Raw genomic sequence first — 26,686 nt, 5'->3', positions numbered from 1 at the left:
TTTACTGGGAAGTTTTACATAAAATACAAGCATTGAAAATTGTATGTATGTATGTGTGTGTGTATATATATCTTTATATAAAAAGTCATATGACTTTTTTTTTGTACCATGAATTGAACCCAAGGGTGCTTAACCACTGAGCGACTTCCTCAGCCCACTTTAAGTTTTGCTTTTTTTTGGGGGGGGTTGTCTGTTTTTATGTTGTTGTTTGTTCTATTGAGGCAGCATCTCACTATATTGCTTAGGGCTTTGTTAAGCTGGCTTTGAACTTCTGATCCCTCTGCCTCAGCCTTTAGAGTTGGTGGAATTAGAGGTGTGGGCCACCACGTCCAGCTGATTCTCTCTTTATATAAATAAAGAGCTCTTAGTGTGCTTAAACTTCGAGAAAATCTCTTAATGACAGTGTATTTTGGGGGATAATTTGTAACTGTTGAGATGTTCCCATTGCCAGTTTTCCACATTCAGTTTCTAATAGCTGCAGAAAAGAAGTGTGTCAGGTTGCAAAATGTTACTTCTCTCTCCAAATGCCACTCAAAAACACACTAACTTCCTGGGGGACCTGAAAGATTCAGTTTAAAAGAGAGAAATACCTATGACTCTAGCATGTCTATATGCCTAATCATAGTTACAAATAACTTTGGTCTGATTGGTGGAAATCTGTGGCATATAGCAGCTAATAGCAATCACTGGAGTCAAAAAAGCCTTGCTATGAATCACAGCTTTCAATTAGCTGGAGTTGCTTTTCCTCTCTATTTCCTCATTTTTAATGAGAACATTGGGTTGTTTTGAGGCTTAAATACATAATGTAAGTGAAATGCTAAGCAGACTGCCTGACATATAATGAGGACTCAATAAATGACAGTGATTATTACTTTTATTGAGACTACAAAACAGCCTTTGCTGATGGTTTTTAAAATCATCAATAACTAAAAAGCAAGTTACAATAATAATGAGGTGGCTTTGAGGATCAAATGAGACAAGCATATAAAATATGTCAGATGCTTTTCTCAATCTCATTCTCTACCTCTCCACTGGCCTCTGGTAAAAGAAAACATAGAATAGTGTTTTCCTATATTCACACTTTTTTTTCCCCACAACTGTTTCACAGCTGGTATCATTACCAATGTCACAAAATTATAGAACAAATATTTCTATTCTTAGTAAAATATTGCCTGTATTCAATAAGAGATCATTAAATTATTTTCATAGGTCATTTTAATGATACAAAAAGAAGCATAAAACGATTTTAAACTTTTTGTCATTTAAAGTCTCTTTTCTCTCCTGTTTATTGCATTTTTAAATATTTAGTTTATAGTAATTAAATGTAAATGTATTAGCCAGATGTGGTGGCACATGCCTATAATCCCAGCAGCTCAGGAGGCTGAGACAGGAGGATTGTGGGTTCAAAGCCAGCTTCAGCAACAGCGAGTTGCTAAGCAACTCAGTGAGATCCTGTCTCTAAATAAAATGTAAAATAGGGCCAAGGATTTGGTGCAGTGGTTGAGTGCCCCTGAGTTCAATCCCCAGTAACCCCCCCACAAAGGTAAATGCATTAGAATTACCATTGGTACTGTTATTTAAGTGAGCCCTTATTACCTTGACCATGAAAATTTTATCCTTTGGTTACTTTTAGTATAATTCTTTTTCCTCCACCCCTTCTGATTTCAAAACCTGACAAATTCCCAGAGTGGAATGCAGTTGCTTGTGCTTACTGGTAGATTCTTTCCTCTAGTGGAATTTGTCTCCTGTTAGGCAAGACTGCAAGATATTTCTTTCTGATTCCCTGGCCAAACTCTCAGACTCCTGCAGGTTCATAAACATATGTGGACATCCAGTCATGAAAATCCACTGTATGTGTAAGACTCTGATAGCTTCCAAATTGCCACATCAACTCTTCAAAACAACCCAGACTCTTTGGTTCTCTCCGTATACTATAGTGCCTCTGCTGGAGCCAACTTCATCACTGGTCCATGCTAATAAAAGCACAAAAATTCTGAGGGAGGAAAAGGCCTGAAATCATGACTCAAACAGAAAGTACTCTTCCCTTTCTATAAGTATTTTTTAATCAAGTCTCAATACTTATATTTCCCTACTTTAAAAATAATATTTTTGAGGGTGGAGGGAGTTTGTCTTCATCTTAGTCTTTAAAAAAATAACGTTAGCCCTCCACTACCACAGTGTATCCCAAATAATAAGCTGTCTATTAATTTAAAACAACCCATAAACTTATATCATCATGAGTGGAATCAGTCCAGGAATCCATCAACAGGATAAATGAATAGATAAAGACAATGTTATATAAATATAATTATATAAAGCATATATGCATATATTGCACACATACATATACCTATGTCACACACACACACACACACACACACATATATATATATATATATATATATATATATATATATATATATATAAAATTTATCCATTAAAAGAATGGAACCATGACATTTGTAGGAGAAGGAATGGAACTGGAAAACATCATGTTAGGTTAAATAAGCCACAATCAGAAATACAAGGCAGTATTACCTGTTTTCTTTTTCATGTGTAGAAACAAAGCAAATAAATACAAATGGATATACTTAAAGTACAAATGAATGTACTTCTTTTCTTAAAGGAGAAAAGGACCTATTAGGATAGGAGAAAGGGCCTGGGGGCAGGATTGGGAGCAAAGTTAGAAGGGAGGTTGGCAGTCAATAAAGCATGATGTACTCATGTTTGGAAATATTATAGTGAATTCCATTAATGTTTACAATTAATGTGCACTAATTTAAAATTAAATTGGTCATTTTATTTTTAATTTCATAACAGAATAATCTCATATTGTTTTGTGATTGTGTATCAATGCCGATCCTTGTAAAAGATGTCAAGAAAATATTTTTATCTTATTTTATTTATTATTTTCCCTTGTCCATTACCTTTTGAATATAGTACTTTGTGGATTTACACAAAATCATTGCTCTTGTGAGATAAATTTTGCTTATATAGCCTAATACTCTACCTTTATTTCCTTTTGATTCAAAATAAATAAGTATGGATTATAAGTGGGAAAATAAAGCTATCTTCAATAAAAATTAAAGATTTAAACACTCTGCCACATGATAAGTTTCATTTCTATTAGTAGAAGATCAGCTGGATCCAACATCAAAGAATCACAGGTTAGCAGAAATGGCAAAAGTAAAATTTTTGTAACAGTAATAAAACATGAAGAGTAAAAACTTAAATATCTTCATGCTGCTATCAAACCCTTAGTATTTCCAGCTTGACTGACTGTATCTAACGTAGGTGGACACCACAGGGTAAATTGGGGTAACAAAATAAATTGTCCTTATAAATTTAATTTCCTTATGATTAAATAAAATTTTCAAGTATTAAAAAATGCAGACCTAAATTCTGTTTTCCATGTTTATCTACTGCCATTTAATCAGTCATAATGTTTGTTAAAATCTTTCTAACACTCTATTTTTCATCTTTGTAATTATTAAATAGATTTGAGGAAGATTTTGATAAACATATTGAATAAGACTCACCTCCTTAAAACAGAACAAATCCTAACAATAACCATATTTCACTGAGCTCAGATAGCACAAAGTCACTTAAAAAATACTCTTTGACTTAGTTATTTTTCTCTCATATTAGTTACTAGTCTACATTTTAACTTATGTGAGATACTTCTAGCAAACATCAGGGAGCTGATACTTCTCTCATCAGTAAGAAAGAGAGAGGTTTGGTCCCAAGGAAACTTTCTTTTTTTTTTTTTTTTGGTCGTTCAAAACATTACACAGTTCTTTTTTTTTTTCTTTTTTTTTTTTTTACACACAGTTCTTAATACATCATCTTTCACAGTTTGTCAAGTGGGTTATGAACTCCCAACTTTACCCCGTATACAGATTGCTGTTTCACATCAGTTACCCTTCCATTGATTGACATATTGCCTTTCTAGTGTCTGATTGGACTTTTTATTATGTGAGATAACTAATACTGTTAATTATCTTAATTAACCCTCAATTAAAATTGATACTGAGTATCAGGCCCTGAAATGTAGATGTAGCAAAGGGAGGAAAGATGGACATTAGAAACCCTCAGTTTCAAGCTGAATGAACCTTGTTATAGACTTCCACTAAATGCTTAATATGTTGCATGACTTGGGACACAAAAGTACATTCATTAAAAAAAAACTTATTAATATAGAAGCAAAGAGTAGGAAACACAAGGAACATTAATCTGTATTGCCTACTTTCAGAGAATTTCAGAAAAATCATAAAAAGAGAAAAGGATACAAGTTAAATATTGGTACTATGTGTACATGTGTACACTACCATGTGCAAAAAAAATACAATAAATATCTCCATGCCTTGATATGCAAAGGGTTTGAGGAAGTTACCAAATGTTCCCCACATAATCTAATTTGTACTGTAAATCAGAGGTAGAAAAATAGAATAAAATAAGTAAATACTTTAAGATGCACTGGGAAGTGGGTTCAATAGATGACCAATAATTGTTCCTTTAATAACTAATGAATAAATAAGAATAACTCATTTTATCAACCCAGCTAGCTTTACCTGTACAGTGGCTAAGACCTCTGCAGCCTTCATTAGTGTCACCTGTGGCAATGCATCTTCTGTTATATCTTAGAAGGCTTGTCTCATATTAGTGCAAAATCATATACTGAATCTTTTTTCACCTTAACTCTAGCCATACACTTCGAATTTCTCTTGTGGTCTTCCTGTATTGTAAGTCAGAAACCCCATTATGAGGGAGATCTCTAAAGAGAAGGGAGAAAATGGAATCACTATCAGTAATGATCCTCCTTGGAGGAATATCTTATACCTCCTCTACACACACAAAATGCAAAGTGATCTCTTGGTGCCATATCACAAGGCAGCCAGCAACTTTCTAGGGTAATTTTTCCTGCTCAGCAGGGATAAGCCACCTGAGAAAAGAGTCTGAAATGGTTAGTGAAGAAATAAGTGGCTGAGACAAAGAACAGGTTTTAAAAGCAAAGCTCCTGATAGGTTCTTCCAGGCCTTACAGGAGCTGGAACAGAACAGCTACAAAATGGTTCCAGTCATTTATTTAAGTGGGTACATCAGAGGCAGGGGTAAGGTTTCAGGGGTGGAGTCTTGCTTCATGATGTCTTTCAGGCAACAGGTTCATTGGCATCTTGTCAGGCCATCTCTGAGTGGCTGTGTGGCTCTGTGGCTGCCACAGATCACCCCATCTCAAGTGCTGTGCAGGAACTTTGGCAGAATTGGGTGGGAGTTCACATGTATGGGGGCGATCTTTCAATAGGATTGCCATTTTAAGTTCTCAAATACCAGACTTTCCCACTCAATCAGACTTCCATGTTGATTGTTCCTTTACACACACATTTCAAGAGTGGCTCTTGACAATGCCACAAGTAGAAATGAAAGGATTGAAAATAAACCACTTCCACTGTCTTCATGTTTCATGTAAATCTCATGGTTACATCTTATCACAAGGAAAACTTAGCTGATTTAACTCATTTTGTATGCACCAAACCAATAGAGGGTTAAGGTGAGCAAGTAATTTTTCCACAACAGTTTGATTTACATAGAACATTCATCTTTGCTCTTTTAGAAGCTGCAGCAAACTTCAAGTAATCAATGTGATTAAAAGAGAGTTCTGTTTTTCTAAAATCATAACGATTTAAAAAATTGGAAATCCATCTACTAAGGAAATGAAAATGAAAAATGAGCAAATGAGTAATACAAATAATAAAAATAGCATTGAATTTTATCAGCCAGACACTCACATAAACAGTAAACGATTGACTCAAAATAGAAAGTTTCACAAAATAATAAATTAAGTTCATATATTAAAATAAGAAATAACTTTGTTTCTTAGTAATATCATAATCTGTACTATAATATGATTGCAAATTTTTATACAATTGTATATTTTGGAGAATAAATCTATGATAATCTCTTTTTAAAAATAGATATACAGAATAAAAAGCAAAGCACAAATTTCATTAAAAACCAAATTTGATTGCCATAATTTTATTAGGCAGCATATTAGAATAAAATATCTGGCCATAATAAAATATACCTGCAATACTGGGAGGGAATGAATCATATCTTAAAGTGCATCTTGCATATTTACACATGGTCTGACTCTGGCTTTATCTCATAGATCCTTTCTACAGAGTTGTGCTGTGGCTTGAATCATCTTTATCTACTTGGTTTGCTTCTCTTCAGACTTCGCCAAAATCAGCTTTTTGTCACTGGCACTATCCATGGCTGGCTGTCTCTAGCAAATACTCTGACCAATGTAGCCTGGTGTTTTGGAAACTCACTCTGTAGCAACAGGACTCTCATAAGCCAATGCAGCTGCTTCTAGGTTTATTTGCTTTGTTTGTTTTTCATGGTTTGGAATGGCACCTGGAACACAAACCCTATATTGTTTGTTTATTTTCATTGTCTCATTTACTCTATTTAATGGGTCGCCTGTGCTGGAGTCCTACTGAGTGTTTTGGTAGCAAGTGAAGTTGCTGCAGTAGATTCTCAAGGAATAGTGTAGAAACAAAATAGTTTAGGATTCTCTGCAGAAAACAAGAAAGCATGTCTCAGAAAACAGTTTTAGGAAATGATTTTATAACTAACCCCCATCAGGTTTCTTTAGTTGGAACTGTTCAAAGAGGATCTAAGATATGAAATCAATGATGCCCTCTATGTGAAACTCTGAATTATAGAAAAATTAAATTGCAAAATAACTGTTTAGGAAATCAATAAAGTTCTGACTACTCATGAGAATACTTTATTAATATGTTTTACATATGCACATTCATATGAACTATCAATGAATGATTAAAATAATTTTAAATATTCTTTTTGCTCATGCCATATGCATATACTTCATGTACCTTTTTATATAATCAAGTATGGTTTTCACGCTTTCTTTAAGCAATGTTTATGTTCAGCAATCTTCCTGAGGTCAAGGATGAGTTCTTATAATCTCTACAGGTGACATTTTTGGCTTCTAAATCAAAGATCTCTAAACTCAAATATCCAGGCAATTAAGGATATCCTCCAAACTACATAGTAAATGTGCAGTCCTAATCATTATCCTAAGTCAAATATGTGACACATATTCCACAGTAACTGCAAATAAATTATGTTCGCCTATAAAAAAAATTCACTAGAACATTCTATTTTATTGTTTATTAATTCCCAGGAATTATACTTTAATGATAGCATGTGTACAATGTCATTTATAACCTAACACATTTTGTTCACATTTCTTCCTCTGCCATCTGCTCAATCTCTTCATGTGCTAGTCACATAAAATGTTCTGCTGTCTCCCAAGAAAACTGTGGACATTCAAGCCACTGAACCATTTTTGTTCCTATTCCTGAAGTAGTCATCTGCCTCTTGCTAATCTATGCTATTTCTGGTAAAATTTCTAAAAGAAAAAGGATTCTGATTTTTCTTAGAATACATGCAATTTCCAGGAAATTTTCTTAATCTCTCACATTACTTTATATTTGCCTGTTGTAATATACATTACATTATATTGTAATTACATATGTATTTATTTCCTCAGATGGACAGTGTGATCCAGAAAGGCAGAAAATTTTTTTTCACAAATCTTCATGACTTTAATATGAGGCCTAAGGTCAAGTGAATTTGAAATATTAAATAGAGTGTTCATTTGTCAGAAATATCCTCAAGTGATTGTCATTCAGACTCTTAGGACTATTGTTTGCCTTATTATTTTCACAAAATTAAGACATCAGTTTAGTATAGAGTTTAACATTCAGAGGCTCCAAAGAAACTGACTAAATTTGTAACCTAGCTCCAAATTATTGCTATGACACCTTCAGAAAATTACAATATCTGTGCATCAATTTCTTATATTCTAAGTGGTAGTGACTAATAGTATTCATTAAGGAGAAATGTAATGAATACTTAACAATTTAATGTAAAACTCTCAACACAAATTTTGCAAATAAAAGAAACTATCAATGAATATTAATTATTTAGTATCAAATATTTTCATATTTGTAGTTAGATGTTTACACTGATAAGTTTTACTATTACTTTTTTTAAATCCCTGCTAAATGCAATATTTTTGGTCCAGTAAAATTACAAGAGAAGATTTATGACTTTCAGGTTAGAGTAATAGCCCCACAATTTTAAATCTAGTGCTAAAATTATTTAAATTTCATATCAATATAACCCTAGTTTCAGCAGAAGCTCTAATATGAAATTAAAGTATGACATGCAGTTTTAATAACAAGTATAACTTGATCTTTTTTAGAAAATATAATCTTTATCTCATTTCACTTATCACAAATTTGCCAGTGTCTTGTAGTTGTAAGAGTATATTTTTCTTAAAAATGATTGATTTTATGTCATTCAGCCATAAAGTCTTTGATGGGTTGCTGGTGAAGAGCAACAAATGTATTTTAAATAAAAATCATAGCCTTTAGGGCCCATCTTAACTCATTTCCTTTAGCTTCCTTACTTAGTATAATTTTATGATGACTGTTCATGGCTACAATTTTAAAGTGTTTATTGAAATGAAAATTGGCCTCAAGAGATGTCAACTAAGATAAAAATTTAAAATATTTTTGTTGCATTATGAGAAACTGGAATCGAAATTATTCCCATGAATATTTTAAGAAATAATAGGCCACTTCATACATATAGTAAAAACTTTAAACAGTACAATTTCCTTTTTTTTTAAATATTTTGTTTTAGTTGTAGCTGGATACAATACCTCTATTTTATTTTTATGTGGTGCTGAGGATTGAACCCAGCACCCTGCCAGTAGCAGGTCAGCTCTCTAACTGCTGAGCTATGACCCCAGCCCCTAAAATTTTTAAAAGCCAAAATTCAGATTTGCATGATGTCACATACACATGCATAATTCACAGGTAGAAGCAGATTTTTTTAGACAACCATAAACTAAAAAAACCTCCAAACTTACACAAAAACATATAATAATAATAATCCTTCTAATGCAAATAAAGATCAATGAAGATTAAATCACCTTAAAATAGAAAAGAAAATAAATTATGTTCAAGTAGTTGCTTGAATTTACTTTTCAAATAAGATAAAGCAAGTCAAGTAAGTTTTTTTTTGTGTGTACATATACCTATATGACATATTAAATTATTGATTCCTTTTTTATGTGAGAGGTAAAATATATGTGTGCATGACAACACTACTACAAAAAATGGGGTATAAACAAGGATCTAGAGTGTTTTAAGGTCATATGTTGCCCATGAAGTAATAAAGCAATATTTCATAATAGGCTCTAATATGTCAAGGAGGATTATTACACATACTATGTATTAAGGAATGAATTAGAAAAATATACACTTAGTAAAATGAAGATGGGAAAACTATAAAAATTTAAAAGAATAATGTATCTCAATTAAAGCAAGGACAAAAAAGAAATGTGTTGAGAGCCACAGCCAAAGGGGCCCCAGCAAACTTCCAGCTGCCAGCAAACTTCCAGCTGCCAGCTGATGATTGGCTCACAGCAGCCCCAGCAAACTTCCAGCTGCCAGCTGATTGGCTCCTCTGTGGTGATGCTCATTTTGCTGTTTCCCCGCCCTTTCAGACCACGGAGCTACTCATTGGAGGACTTTTTTTGGCTCCGCACATGTGACCCAGCCAATCGGCCTCAAGAGCAGGAGGAGTGGAGGAGGTTGAGAGGCTTGTGGGAAGCTGGTGGTAGCAGTTGGGCTCTGAGGGTTTTCCTAAGGACCTGTGTGGTGCAGTGTGTGTGTTCTAAAAATAAAGTTCGTTTCTTTTGACAAGTGGCTCCTGAATTGTGCCCAGCCAGACTGCGGCAGAAATGAATAGCCTGAACATACACACACACACAAAAAAAAATAGTAACAAAAATGGAACTTCACTTTCTAGATATTTCAACTATTACATGAAATGTAAATGGACAAATAGTCTAGTAATTAAGTGGTTATAACAAAATTAGAGTTAAAAAATAAATTGACTATATTATGTGGCTGGTGAACATGAACATTCAAAATCCCCACTGGTCTTCTGGTCTTTATGATTTTGAATAATTCCATGCTCCCCAAGCCCCTGTCCTGAATGTAGTAAGGATCCATGTCTTGTAACAATTCGATTGTTATGGATGATGAAAGTTATGTTATGTTATTGTTATGTTATTGTTATTGTTATTACTAAATTATTGTTATGATGATGAAAGTCACTCTCTCACTGCATTATATCACATTATGTAAGTCTTATCACCCTAGCAGACACACTGTAGAGGCTCATTTGCTGGCCTGATGAATTATGTAGTCCATGTTGGAAAAGACAAGAGAGCCAAAACTAGGGAAAGAAACAGGAAACTACAAGTGGCTCCAATGACCAAAACAGGCCTGCCAGTGACAACCAGGATAATTTAGTTCTCTCAGACATATAACTGTAAGGAAGATAATTCTGCAGACATAACTTGAAAGTAGGTATTTCCCAAATGAACTTCCTGTTTAGAATTCATCATGAACAATAACTTGATAGCAGCCTATTGAGATGCAAAAAAATAGCTAACCTATGTCAAGACTTATGACTCACAGAAATATATCACTGCTAAATTAGTTATAATTTGCAAGGAATTACTAGAAAATGAATATACATTACCTAAGAAAGAAAATCTTCAATTATGAAGTGTAGAAAGGTTGCAAACTAAAATATATAAAGAATCACAAATCAAGCAAATATCAATTCCCCAAAATCACAGTGACAACCAGAATTTAAAACAAGAAGGATAAAATTTATGAAGAGATTTTCATAATAAAAATGGGTCATTCTAAAGAATGATCAAGGGCTGGGGTTGTGGCTCAGTGGTAGAGTGCTCATCTAGCACATGTGAAGCCCTGGATTGGATCCTAAGCACCACATAAAAATAAATAAAGATATTGTGTCCTATATATATATATATATATATATAAAATAAAGATTTACTGAGTTGTCATTTTTATGCTTGAAAAAGCACAACCTCAAAATATGTGCACCCAGAACTGAAAACTAAAAAGTATAGTTAGATTCATATTTGTAGAAGACTATTTTAAATACGTATGTAACAAACAAAACAAAAGTCCATAGAAAAAGTATCTGGAGAAGAATTAATAAACTTACAGTGAATGACATATAGAACACTGAGTGCAATCCTAGATAGTACTTATCCATCCAAGTGCATATGGGCTTTGCTGAATTAGCATATGGAGCACTAACATTGTATCTCAACAAATTTTAAGTGATTTAAATCTTACATACTTTTAATTTACATAGCTACATGTATATGGGATTTAAATCCAATTTAATCACAAAAATCTCCAAATTCAAAAGTACCAAAAATGTTTTACTCTAACATACACACTTATAAGGAACAAATAAGTCGAAGAAAAAATAGAATGCCTACACGGTTTTTATTGAAAGGATAATATAAATGTAGCTTATGAAAACTTGTATAATGCAATGAAGCTTGTTACAAATATAAAGTTTGTAGTCTTAAATGCAACATTAAAAAAGAAAAATGTGAAACATCTTAATTTAGGTATCTTCTGAAGCAGCTAGAAAATTAAGGCAAATCAAACTCAACAACTATAAAAAGAAGGAAATGATCTCTGAAACCTGACAAATAATAACAGAAAAATAAAGGAAAAATAAAGAAATTAAAGAAAGCTAAAGGTTAACTCCTTCATTACACAAATATATCTGTGTTTGAACGGACATACACAATGAGAATGACTACTGAGAGGAAAAAAAATGTTCGAATATACTGCCAATGACAAAGGAAAAATTAGAAGGAGGAATTCTACAGAACTTAAATGGATAGTAGAGTACTAAGAACAAAATCATGTTGGGTGAAATTGTCAAATTTTACACTATAATTTTTATAAAAAATTGAAATGAAGAGAAATAAAATTTGAATAATCTTAAAAATATTAAGGACATTTACATCAAAAAGAACTTCGAACTAAGAAAAACCCAGGCTCAACTAGGGAGATAGCTCAGTAGGAAAGGAATAAAGAAGGAAGGAAGGAAAAAGGGAAAGAATGAAAGAGAGAGTGTGTCTCTCTAGACACACAGATCTAGATGATTTCCAAAAGAAAGAAAGAAAGATACAGATAATATTCAAAACTAAGTCAGCATTAGCTTAGGCCAAAACTAAGCATTCCCGCCGGAAAGCAAAATTTCTCTAACAACAGAAACAAAGAACAATGTTACAAATTTTATTAACAGAATAAGAAAACAAAAAATAAAACAAATTTATAAAATTATATTATTATCACATGTTAAAAGGCACATAATTAAAGTCAATTTCAGGTCAGAATTAAAAAAAGTATCTTTAGAAATGTGATATTACTATAGTAAGATATATATTGCAAATTAAATGTATTTACTAGAAGAAAACCTGTAGACACACATCAAACTAAATAGTGAATACTGAAAACTTTCTCCTTATGAGAAATAAGACTGATTTCCACTACCAATAAGTAGGTTGGACATTATACAGGATCTTATATCCAGTTTAAAAAGGAAAGAAAAAGTAAAGAGGGATATACAATCAGAAATAAAGAAAGAAAATACCAATATTTACAAATAACAACTGTATCTATGTAGAAAATACAAAATACTCTATAATATTATTATAACTGAAATTTTATGGGCTGGGGATATGGCTCAAGCAATAGCGTGCTCGCCTGGCATGCATGTGGTCGGGGTTCGATCCTCAGCACCACATACAAACAAAGATGTTGTGTCCGCCGAAAACTAAAAAAATAAATATTAAAAAAATTCTCTCTCTCTCTCTCTCTCTCTCTCTCTCTCTCTCAAAAAAAAAATTTTTATGAAAGTTACTGAAGAGAATATAAACATGATGGTAATCAATTATGGTTTTTGTTCTAATAATTAAAAAATAGGAACTAAAATAAGACATATACCATTTGTGATCACATAAAAATGTGAATAACTAAATATATAACAAGTTATATAACATATATCTATATTACAACAAAATATTACTGAGAAAAATTAAAAATTTGAAAGAATGGAAGTCATGCTATATATATGTACTGAAAAACTCAATACCAATAAAATATGAATACACTCAAGTTAATCTACAGATTCATTAAAATTCCAGTCAACTGTTGTATGTATAGAATTTGTAGACTGATTTTAAAATATCTGTTGATATATAAAGGACTGAGTATAGCTAAAACAAATTTGAGTTAGAAAAACATAAGAACTTATTATACCAAAACAAACTTATTATGAAAATGATTTCCTTATTATACTTAAATAAATAATCAAACTCTTTTTTTTCCTTGAAAAATAATATATTTGCTTTTGATCAAAAAACAGAGGGAAGGAGAAAAGCAATGCTGTAATCTCTTGGTCACAGTTTTTGCACATCTTAAACTTGCCCACTTCAACAGCTGTGTTCTCTCCCATTCTGTCAGCTACAGAGAATAGGATGGCTATGTGGGAAGACAGGTGGACACTGTTCCATCTCTTTTTTTTTTTTTTGAATACTACAAGTAACTGGTGATTCTATCAATATTCTAAAATTCATGAATGAGCAGGTCATAAATTGTGATCATAAAATTCCTAGAAACCTCACAGAAAGACCTTCTAAAACAAGAGCAGAGACTAAGGCTAGTCCCTTCCCTTTCTCACCTTTCCACATTCCAGGCTGCCTGAGGTGCTGGAGAGCTGTCCGAGGTTCCCCATATCACAAGGATGCCGATGGAGGAAGGGCAGGCCAGGCCAAACAGTCTTTATTGGGCTCAGACCAGGAGTCCATGGATTCCCAAAACCTCTGTGAACTTGTAAATTTTCTTCTCTATATTCTTTTCCACCTGTTTTCTTAACCTAAGCTCATTTTCCTTTCTGTAAAGGATCTTGGCTTTCTGCTTCCTCTTCTCCAGGGTTGCTTCACTGACTGGTGCTTCAGTCTGATCTCATAAGCCAGGCACCCCAGATAGGCAAACTTTCTTGTAGGCTGCTAACAAACAACCTTGAGAGCAACAGGAACCACCATCTTCTTTTTCTTGTCTTAGGGCGGTGACCTAGGACACTCAGGGCAGCCTGGACTCCCTTAGTCTTGTGGTGCAGCACAATACCTGTTTGGCTACAATGGCTGCCAGGCAGCCCAGGAGTTGGCCTTGGCCATCCAGCAACAGGACCTGCCCCATTCTGCCTCTCAATGGCGGCCTGGGAAAGGACAATCAAAATTCTTTATTTAGTGTTTATGGGAAAAATGAGAAAAAATTAACTTATCCTCCATTCTTACTGTGATATTCAAAGTATTTTAACTTAGGCATCTGAGAGTCCTGATTTTTAGCAGTGTTAATAATAGCAAAACCAGGTTACAATCAATTTGAAAATAATATTTTCACATTGGTAGTTACCTAGATTAAATAAGAAAGAAATGGGCAATAAGTTTTTAATGGTGAAGGAAGGGTAACAAGAGGAAGGTACATTTTGGATAACCTTAATGGAAAAAACCAACAGCTTAAGTTAATCACCACCTTGTGTAACTAATAATACAAAGAAGTTAAGGAGACATATTAGCAGAGAAAATTATGATTTTTATAAGTTTAACTCTAATAAGTCATTGGAAGTATACTGAGTATACATATCAGAGAATCTAAAAAACAGTTTGCTCCACAATATAAAGGGAAATTTAGTCTATATTTATTCAATGTATATATTCAGGCTTACTTTGTACCAATCACCATTCTAGAGGTTTGATATAACAAAGTTATCAAAGCAGAGATCTTTTGCTACATGAAACTCATATGCTACAGAGAACTGTGGGGAGAATAAGTCTACAGAGATTGCTGTCTTTTTAAATTTTTCACATCAATTATATTCTATTTTAGTGAAGTATTTTTAAAACTTTTGTGTGATAATTTGAGTTTAATAATTTTCCAATTATATTTCTTTGACTCAAAGACCATCATTGTGTTGTGAATGATAATGCTACACTTTGGTTAGTTTTCTATTGTTATCTTAATATACAAGGCTTTTGTCAGTACCTTTAATTTGGAAATATAAGAATGGAATACAGGCCTCTCTCAGATACACTCTTTCTTTCTAAAAGGGATAACCACTCCTATAATGAAACTGGGAATCTAAGATACCGTGGGTGCCTTTTGAAACAAATTAGCAGGGGACACAAAATGAAAAGTGGTATGAGATTGTGGCCACAAACTAAATTTGCTTATCAAAATAAGAGTATCCTAATAAATATTTAGGACAAACCATGTTATTTTTAGCAGAAGTGGAAATATTTAGTAACCATATAATCAATATTTATTTTTCATGGAGACTGTCTATGGTGGCAAAACAGCTACTATGACTAGAATATACAACTCCTGTTTTACATCTCTATGTACTGAGAAAGACAAGGTCCTCCATTTGTCACACATGATATTTTTTAAAGAGAGAGAGAGAGAGAGAGAGAGAGAGAGAGAGAGAGAGAGAGAGAAAGAATTTGGTTTTAATATTTATTTATTTATTTATTTATTTATTTATTTATTTAGTTTTTGGCAGATACACATCTTTGTTTGTATGTGGTGCTGAGGATCGAACCCAGGCAGCACACATGCCAGGCAAGCGTGCTACCACTTGAGCCACATTCCCAGCCCCATACACATGATTTTTAATAAGAAATTTCTCACATATTTTTTCTTGGATTTGCAGACATATATCACTATATGACCCTAGCTGCCACTTTATCCCAAATTTAAATGATTAAACTTTGCTTTTTCCCTACACAGTGTTCTGTCCTTGAGACCCTGGCCTTATAAAACATTCCAGTTTTCACCTATGTTACTGACAAGTAGAGGTTTCTTGTTATCTTTGTGGTATTTCAAAATTCATATATGGTTATGTAAGTAGAAAAAAGTGAGATGATTATTTCTGGCTGTATTATTTTACATAGAATTATAAATGAATGTGAGAATAAAGGTTTGTTTGCTAAAAGCATTTTCAAACTTAATTAGCTGGAAAAATAGGGAAAATATGCCAATTCATTATAACTGCCTTAAGGTAAGTAAAAGTTGAAATGCATATAGTGAATGTCCTCTCAGGGTTTATTGCTAATTATTTTTAAACATTAGTATTCCATTGTCCCCTTAAACAATCAGTCATAATTAAAGAACATAGTGAAGACTTGAGAAAATCACTAAAGTTGCTTGTTAAACTCTAAACTAGATTTTATTCTAAGTATATTTTTGTCACACTTCCAAGTAATTTATTACTATTCCTCAAAACTAATGTTCTTTAAAATAAGGTGTGAAATCTTGTCATACTACAATTTCTGTATTCCCTATTCCTAAATCATTCTGAACCTTGTGTACAATCTGCAAGTTTGTAAGAACATCAGAGACAAGTGACTATTCTAGACTATAGTCCTCTGTAGGTAACTGAGCCAATGCCAATCACACAGTAAGCACCCATTCATCAAATGTATGCTGGGAGAATTCATGAATGAACCATAGATAGATGTAAGAATAATATGTTCCAAGATAAAATTGTCCCATATAATTTTATATTCTTGATATGCAATGTTAAAAACAAGTATCAAATTTATTCAAATAACCCATCGTTTTACAAGTGTATGCATTAAGCACTTTAATGCTTTTCAGGCATGAATACTCTGATAATGAAGAAAATGACATAAATTATTAAAGAATTACAAATATATTTAGAAATAGGATTAATTTATTTTTTTTAATTTTTACCTAAAACATGCTATGGACTGAAATGAGTCCCTCTTAAATTAATTTTATAAATCCCTAACTTCTAATGTGATAGGATTTAGAGATAAGTCTTTTAAAGATATTAGAGTGATCTTCATTATGGTATCCATACCCTCATACCTTTAAACAAAGAGACCAGGCAGGTTTTTTTTTTTTTTTTTTTAATCCCTGCCTTGTGAGGACACAGCAAGAAGTGGGCTATGTGCAAGCCAGAGAGAGGAAGAGGGATCTCACCTAGAAATAAATCATCTGACATACTGAACTTAGAATCCTTCACCTTAAAAATTATGAAAAGATATGTCTATTGTCAAGTCACTCAAGCTGTTTTTTAATATCATTTGAAGTAGACCAATATAATATACCCTGATCTTAACAAAAATTTTATTTACTAAAGTATCTAAACTCCTCTTTTAATAGGGAGCTCCTGGTATTACCAGATTATGTCTATTGCCTTTGCTTGGCAATCATTTGTCTACATAGACTGGATTATTCACACTAACTTCTTGATATCACTTGTAGCTACAACTTTATGAAGTACTTTCAGGTTATCATTTATAATGGAATAATTTATGATTTCAAGTAAAGAATTTTATCCATATGTATTCTGTTTCACCCTTGCGACTTAAAGACTAAATATTCTAAAATGTGTCAGCTATTAGCAAAATGTAAAGTTTACTTTCTAAGTACTCTGTATGAAGGATTCTTGTTATTGAATTTGGTGGCTGCATAAAATGAAAGAAAATAAAAGTCTAAAAAAATTGTTTTTTTGTTTTGTTTTGATTTGGTTTGGATACTGGGGATTGAATTCAGGGACATTCGTTCCCACTTCTATATTTTGTATTTTATTTGGCTCTCACTGAGTTGCTTAGCACCTCACTAAAATGCTGAGACTAGCTTGGAACTCAGTCTCCCAACCCACTGGGATTAAAGGCAGGTGTCACTGCATCTAGAAATTCAACACATTTTTATGGAGCAGCTACTCTACTCCACTAGTTTTGAACTTACATTGTAAGCAAGTTAGTTACTTGTTCAATCTTCATAAGGGAGTGGCATGTGTCCACTGCATATTCATTCATATGTTGAAGTTCTGATCCACCGTGCCTCAGAAGATGACTGGTTTTGTAGATAGGATCTTCAAAGAGGTAATTAAGTTAAATTCAGGCTTTTAGAAGTGGACCCTAATAAAACGTGACTTGTGTACTTATAAGAGGAGAAAATTTGGATACACAAAGAGAGGACAGAAGTGTGTGTATGTAAAAAAAAAAAAATAGAACAGATGAGTAGAAAGTACTGGTGCCCTTAAGAAGCTGCAGGAAGAGACTTTACCTGTATTCATGATACAATAGAGTTAATCATAACAACAATTTAGCCCTCAGTTTAACCACTGGTATTGAAGTAATAATTTTGGAAAGTTATCCTACTTCAAGCAATCCATTCACAGAGAATGCTTAAATGTAGGTTTTGTACCATGTGTCCCTTCTTAAAGTATCTATAAGCCACACACTACCCACTTAGTTAGATTAATTAATGACCACATATTGTTTAGAAATAATACCTATGTCATAATTCTAAGGCATTGATATATACTTCAATTGAAGAGAAAATGAATGTATCAATAAATCTTTTATCAAGTGCATTTGTCAAATTGGTGATATTAATGTCAAGAATATGTATCCAGAATCCAGAAAAAACATTATCAAGTTACTTGAGTATAAGCAAAAAAGAAAATGTATTCTTATGGTTTCTAGTATCTTTAAAATGTTTCAGATTGTAAATTGAAATACAGTGATTATAGAAGCATTATTTTTTAAAAAATCAGTATGTTGAAGAGATATAAATGGCTAAAGTCACAGAGACCCCACCCCATGCTCACAGTTTGTCCTTCATGAAGCAACAATAAAGACTCTTTGGAAGTTTTAGTGATGAGAATGACAAAATCTATCTGAAAGGCTTAGTTGGTAGAAAAGTAAAGAGATAAGGGTAGAATTTTACTAGATATCTTTCCATGCAACAATTGTTTGGAGGTATAACATGCCATGTTAAAAACTAAAAGATTTTCATTATCAAGTAAATGTTGGTGAAATGATATTCAATAATGATTAAAATTATAACTCAATTTGGTAGAATAATATTTATGTAGAAGTGGTATCTTGTACACTTGAGTAATCTTACTTATTTTACCCAATATGATGATTAATTTGAGGCAAACGCAGCATGTCTCTGCACTCCACTGCTCACACAATAATGGTCTGATTCTATTTTTGCCTCCTCGTAGCTCTGTTGCTTGGTAGCATCTTTCAGTTTTGCATTTGGGTTTGACAATATGACTTAATTTGGCTAAAGTGTCAGTGGGAACCTTATGGAAGCCATGAAGTTAAAGTAACTTGCACATTGGACCTTGTCCTTCTGCTGCTCTCTGAACCAGGCTGCCTGCTACTTGTGAACAACCCCATGCCAGCTGACTGAGTGATAAGGTGTATGGTACAGACACTCTCCCCACACCTTGCCACCAGAACTGACACCAAGCCAACGGTCAAACGATCCAGACCCCAGAAGTCATGAGCCAGTTTTAGGTCAGCAGAATGTGGTTCATGTCAAAGGAATTGCTCAGTTGACTTACAGGCATGTGATAAATGCATAGATGATTATTTAAACTTCATGTTTCGTTCTTTCACTAATAAAAGCTGATGTACACACATATATCTATTCTCTCATTCTATATTATTAATGGAACCATTATTTTGGTGAGATATGTCCATATATGCATTTTTGAAATACTATATCCCTTCCTCATAGTTGGGCATAGCTGTGGGTCCCAGCTCTTCCCAAGGAGAAGTATGCAGAGTTTAATCATTTAGGCATCCAGGAAGGTTATTGTCTTTTTTTACCCTTTACTCTCTCTGACTTCTTTCTGCTTGAAAAATAGATGAGATACCAGGGGATATCTCATAAAAAATGAGATGTTACACATTTTTGGATAGAGGAACACAGAAATCAAAACAGCTTGTGTTTATCATGAGACAACTACATCTGACCTCAAGGTGCCTACTTCTGGTATAACCTTCTCATTAGTTCATTGTTGGTTAGCTTCTACAAATGTAATTCAAAGCATTGCTGGCTAATATGTAAGTCCTATTATAAACCATGTAAGATTAGAAAATGAGCTTTAGGAAGGCTAACGTTCCCTTAATATTTATTAATTGGATTCTATCTTCAATTCTACAAATGCATATAGAACACATACATTTATGTGATAATACTCTTTCAGGCACTGAGAATAATGCTAAAATTTCAACACAGGCAGTCTGATTAGAAAGCACATGTTCTACATTGGAAATGTATTCAGATTCCTTGCTGTAGCTCTTCTCAAAATCATTAACATGCTGATGGGTATTATAACCTCCTGAACCACAGTCTTTTAGGGTATTTGCTAGGGACATAGCTCTGAAAAAAATCAGTTGGAAAATGCTTGTTTAAAAGTCTGTAGGACAGTGAGAAGAAAACTAATCGGAGCATTATTTCCTAGTTTCAGGTAACAGACAATCAAAGTACAAACTAAGTAAGAAGTAGTGAAAGGGATGAAGGGCATAAAAAGAAATATTTCAAGAAAATAGAATTGAAAGTACTGCTCAGGGGATACCTGTAGTGCTGGTATTTGAGAATGTAAGCCAAAAGTCATTATTTGGAGAACTATGCTATGTTCTGTTGAGGTAGATGAACTTTGAGTTACCTATGTAAATGTCCATATGATGAGTGTGTAATAAAAGCATTGGATTTACCAAGGAAGAATGCAAAAATAATTTAACAATGGCTAAACCAGTGGCCACAGATCAATAAGTATGGTGGCTGATTAAGACTTTCTGTAGGTAAGAGCTTCATATCTGTACTAGACTTAAAAGAGGAAACACACTGAAATTAAAAATAAAGGGAAAAAAGTATAAATAATGTGAAGGAAGGAGAGAAGAAAGGGACTAGTGAACAACTGAATGGATGGGTGAGAGAAGAAGAAAAATAAGATGAAAGAGAACAGGAGAAAGAAGAATGAAGAAAGGAAAAAAGAAGAGAAAAACAACGAAAATAGTTAAGATCATTTAAAAATAGAGAATATTTCTTCTAATATGCCATTGGATTTAAAGAAGATCTTCCATAAACACAGAAATTAATCTTCATTCTACAAATATTACTTGGCCCTACCTAGGTCTGGAACTTTTCTATGGTAATGAGTAGAATGTGAGCATAATAAATCAAGATCCTGATTAATATGTGTTTGTTCTGAACACATGAACAAATAAAAAAACTAGACAGTTTGCAGACATTAATGTGTGTTCTAAGGGAGAAACAACACCAGCATATTCAAATTGAATCGATAATTGTGTGATGTTGGGGATGGACTTTGGAACTCAAATGCAGAATCCATATGGATTCCCAGTTTCTGAAAAAATAGTAACAGCATTTAGAGGCTGGCAGCAAGGAGAATGTGACTGTGCAGTGACTTTTCATGCAGACTCACACTGAAATGAATACAAGTTCTAGTTTTGAAGCTGGCACTTCTAAAAACTGGAATAGTTTGCTTCACTTTCATTAGAACAATCAAACTGAGGCAAAATTGATAATAAGGAAGAAATGTCAGAAGCTTTGCTATTCTGAAAGAACAGGAGTAATGGGAGCCTCCCATAGTTTAGATCCTTCTTGATATGGCACCTGGATCTAATGGGTTGAGGGTACACTGGCTGTAGTCCAAAGTAGCGGCTGAATCTCCCTGGAGTTGGGCTATACTAATGATTATTTTAAACTTAATTGGTAAATAGGATAAAGTAAAAATACATATGCCTTTTACAATATCCAAGCAGACCTATTTAGTGTGCCACTTGCAATAATTTAGGTTTAAAGCTGTAGAAAATTCCACTTCAATCTGGTGATACTTTCCTGAATTCCCATGTAAATGCATTGTGAAAAACTCCAATTCAGAGGCAAGTCTCAGAATGTGTGTGTTTCTATGTATATCTGTATTCATCACCTTTTTGAATCTCTGAATCTTATCAACATGAAGTCATTTCCCCTGTATAGCAACTGTCAGCATGATTTCCTCCTTGCAATGGAGCAATATTATTGGAACTGTAATACTGCCAAACTTCTTGAAGTCTGTGCTCAAGGTAACCAACCAGAGAGAGAGAGAGCAGATACAACTTCTAAAGAAGAAGAAAACATCACTGATGAGGAGAGTAAATTTCTGGTATTATTGTTTTTGATATAACTAGAGTGAAAAACTTATATAAGCAGTGAATTTACTAGGAAAAAAACTGGGTTAACAATAAGGAATGGAGAAGTAGCTCATCTTTGTCAGGTAAGGTTATATAAAAAATGACTCCTAAACCTCATTGATGGGCTTCATAAACATGTTCCTTGCTTGCACATAATCTGATTCAGATGATCCTGGTTTGGTAGTTTTTATGGCTATATTTCTAATGGTATACTAAAAGCACTGTAGTTCTTGCATCATGGGTCTCCATTATTTTGAATGTTCCCCATCAATTCTAGCCATGCAACCTAGGGAAATGTGAACAATAGTGTTGATTGTATTTCATTCAGGTCTAAATACATTTTTTTGCTACAATTAGGCAAAACTCAGCCACATTTCCCTACATGAGAGCAAATAAAGCAAGACAAAATTATTTTCCTATATAAAATAATTTGATGGAATATATTATTTTCTTTGCTGCATGCTCAATTAGGGTCAAACCTTGAATTAGCATATGATAAACATATATGATAGCTCTAAAACTATCAGATATTTCAAAAAATTTACTAAGGATTGAGAAGATACTTGATAAGAAATCCATCTTTAAGAGAGAGATTTAAAGAGAGCTAAGTATCTGAGTTAATCTTTCAGAATTGATATAAGATATTTGGTTGAATTTTTAATGGAGAACATGAATAACTACCTTTTCACTCTTTTCATAAGTCTCAATTACAGAAGTCATGAAAATTCTTGCAAATTGGGGTTTTTATTAGTCTAAAGCCTGATTTTGAAAGTAACTAACAAAACTACTTGAATTCATCTGTGCCTATCATATAGCACTCATGTAAACTGTATTTCTTGACACTCATAAGCTCCACCTATACTAGTGGATCTGTGGGGTTGGGTTGGGTTTCCAATTATTAGAGTAAGATTAGATGCATGTCCAACAATTCTCAACAATTCTATATTTTTATTTTCCCCAAAGATTAATTATGCAGATAAATAAATGCAATATTGCTGTTCCTTCTAGAGAAACTGATGAGAAAGTATACACACCATGAACATAGGTTTCTCAGAACAATTAGCTTTTCATTTCAGAAGTTAGAAATAAGACCTGACTCAGAAATATGAATAGGGGAAGTACTGTGACATTGTAATGCATCAGGTCAGATCTTTGTTAAAACTATATTCCATTATAAAATATCACCATAGTAATGGTCACAACAACAGTCATTAAAGTAATATAGTTACTTCTTTGATATAGAAAGCAAATAATTTCTTAGAGGTATTCTAATAATTTCCTTCTTAAAGATTTATGATTAATTGGATTCCCACAGATATAGTTTGGACAAGTCATTCTTGGAGTTTGGATTATTGTGACTGTCCTTGTATTCTTCTTGTTAATTATGACAATTTGACTTCTTTTTGAACCTTCACTATGTTTCTTAGTCGTGGAATTTGATACTTGGAATCCAGCCAGCCATATTAAAACCAGAGCCCATTTCAACTGGAACATCTTACTATATCATTCATGTCTAAGTTTCTGATTATCTGTGCTCTTTTCACGTAGGGAATTGCATTTTGGGTCTTCTCAGGGAATGCAAAAGAGTCTTTTTCAGTCTCTTTATAAAATTATATTCAGCATTTTTGAATCTTTCTTGATCTAGAATTCAATATATTTGAATCCTTATATCTTCAAAAACATATGATTTCTGTCTGTTTAATGAAGTTTGGGCACAAAATTCCCAAACAGGATTACACTAGGAAATTGAGTGAGCTCAAAAACCACAGGATTCTAGTTGCAGTATGAGTTCAGTCTACTCTAATATTATTTTGTTTCTTTAATCAGTATCCTCAAAATTCATTATCAAAAGGAGCCTTTAAGATGTTAATATACATTAATAAATTCCTGGTATAGTTTATGCATGAAAACTCTTTTTCTTCTCTATTTAAAGTCTATATTTTACTTGAGAACACTCTATTTTTGATATAAAGGTAAGTAAAGAAAGACCAAGGTATCTTCTCAAGGAATCAGGATTTTCCTTTTGTTTGAAGCATTTCCTAGGTTATATTTTATTAGTACTAGTACTAGTAGTATTGTCATTATTATCATCATTATTTCCTTTGAAAACATCCAAGCCACACATTTGGGAAATGTTATATTGCGAACAGCAAGAAAGATTTTGAATGTTGGAAAGAATGCTTTTTATTTGATGTGATAAAGTTACATGAGTTCATCTGGATTAAGCATAATCTGTGGGATGTAATCTGTGGCTAAATTGTGTCAAATTCTTGAAAGGAATATCTGCAAGGCAGGAAAAGCACTGCAACCCGAGTTTGTGATGAAGGCAGAGCTTACATGGGGATGTCATGAAAGATGAAGCTGAGCTTGTCTCAGTCCCTCACACCAGATCTGGGCAGGGTAAAGAATCCTGGAAAGAGTTCCTCAAGACCCAGCAAAAGCATACCTTCAGTACTGCAAGCATTGGATGCTAGTAGCCCATGTCATGCAAAGAGGCTGACTGTTAGGCTAAGGCACACTCACTTCCAAAAGATAGGAAGAATATACCCCAAGCTGTTTCCTTTTTATATCCACACACTACTGCTGCAGCAGAAACTACAGGATAGGACAGAAACCCAAAAAGGAAAAAATCAAAGGGGGGAATCAAACCCATATCTTCTGCCCTTTGCTAAAGTTTCACTGAATCTAGTTATGAAAGTAAAAGAAAAACCTTTGGCACAGATGCTGAGGTGTCACTGAATGGCAACTGTATATTTCTCTCTGCTGCACTCCTATAACAGTCCAAGGAAATTTTTCCAGGGTAATCAAAAAACAAAGTTGAACTAAAATTATTTGGAAAGGATCTTATGGTTGAGTTTAATACCTTTAAAATTAATTTTCAAGTGTAATTTTTGAATAAGAATTTTGCAAAAGTAATTCATTCTAATTGTTTTGTTTTTAAATGTGCACATCTGAAATCTAGGAGGGATTTGAATTTAATTGATGTTCTATTCATCAAACCAAAAATCTAGCACTGTCTGTTTTATCTAGTGATGACAGAAAATGTGACACCCTTTTACACAATATTTTTTAATTTTTTAATTTATTCTTTTTTATACATGGCATTAGAATATATTTTGAAATATCATAGATACATGGAATTTAACTTCCTATTTTTGTGGTTGTACATAATGTGCAGTTATATTGGTTGTGTATTCATATAAGAACATAGGAAAGTTATGTTCAATTCATTCTACTGTCTTTCCTATTTTCATTCCCCCTGCCTTCTCTTAACTTCCCTTTATCTAATCCAGTGAACTTCTATTTTTCCATTCTCCTTGCTTATTTTGAGTGAGTGGTTGTATATCACAGAGAACATTCAGCTTTTGTTTTTTTGGGATTGGCTTATTTCACTTAGCATGATAGTCTCCAGCAAGTGCCATAATTTAATTCTTCTTTAAGTTTGAGTAATATTCCATTGTGTCTATGTACCATATATTCTTTATCCATTCATCTGTTGAAGTGCGCCTAGGTTGGTTCCATAGCTTAGCTATTATGAATTGAGCTGCTATAAACATTGATGTGGTTGTGTCACTGTACTATGTTGATTTTAAGTCTTTGGGATATAAACCAAGGATTTTGACAGATGGGTCAAATGGTGGTTCTATTCCAAGTTCTCTGAGAAATCTCCACATTACTTTCCATAGTGATTACACCAATTTGCAGTCCCACCAGCAATGTATTTTTCTCCACATCTTTGCCAATATTTATCATTATTTGTATTCTTGATAATTGTCTTTCTGACAGGAGTGAGATGAAATCTCAGTGTAATTTCAGTTTTTTGCACAATAATTCTATGATGCTGTGACTAGTGGGGAGAATTTAAGAATATGAGTTCTGAGTTCCGTATTCTGTTTACAAGATGATATACAGCATTTTTCCTGATGGTTACAGATTTCCTCATTCTCTTAAAATTATTCTATTTGGTTACTGATTTACCAAGAAATTTTGCCTAAAGTAATCATGGAGTTTTTCTTGACCATAGCTAGCAACTAAGTATGTTACTTTATACATGGCATTAGAATATATTTAAATCACACAAAAAATAATAAAATTGCTTCTGCATTTTGACCCTTTTCAGTTCAGTAACAAAAATTAATATTGTTAGCCTCAACTCTTGGGCTTAGCTTAGTGCTGTATCAGTGCTACAGATAACACCAGCTGAATGTGACTAATACATGCAAAATGAAAGATATTCAGTAAGTGTATTCAGCAGCTGACGCAATAAATAGAAAAAAATCAAGAAATCTGTATCTAAAAAAATTAAGAACTAGTGCAACTCCTAATAATTAGTAGACTCTGTCCTCTTTGTCTTCTTTAACTCAAAATTCAGATGCCCACAATTTAGTGCCACAGACTGAAGAAGAGTGTTGATTTACTCTCAAATTAAAACTGCCAAGAAAGAAGGGCAGTTACTAAGAGAAAATCATGGTGTCAGTACGTTTATGCCAGCAAAAACAAATAATGTCACTATTTTCAGCAAAACTTTGCAAGTTTTAAAGAAAGTTAAATGAATTACTGATAATTTAAATAATGTTATTGTAGAACTAAATCAGCAATAAAAAGAAAACCAAAATATGTCATTTAAGCAAAATACTTCACG

The sequence above is a fragment of the Ictidomys tridecemlineatus genome, chromosome 8, assembly GCF_052094955.1.
Source record: "Ictidomys tridecemlineatus isolate mIctTri1 chromosome 8, mIctTri1.hap1, whole genome shotgun sequence".
Taxonomy (NCBI): Eukaryota; Metazoa; Chordata; class Mammalia; order Rodentia; family Sciuridae; genus Ictidomys; species Ictidomys tridecemlineatus.
The sequence above is the reverse complement of the archived record's forward strand: the minus strand, read 5'-3'. Positions refer to the sequence as shown.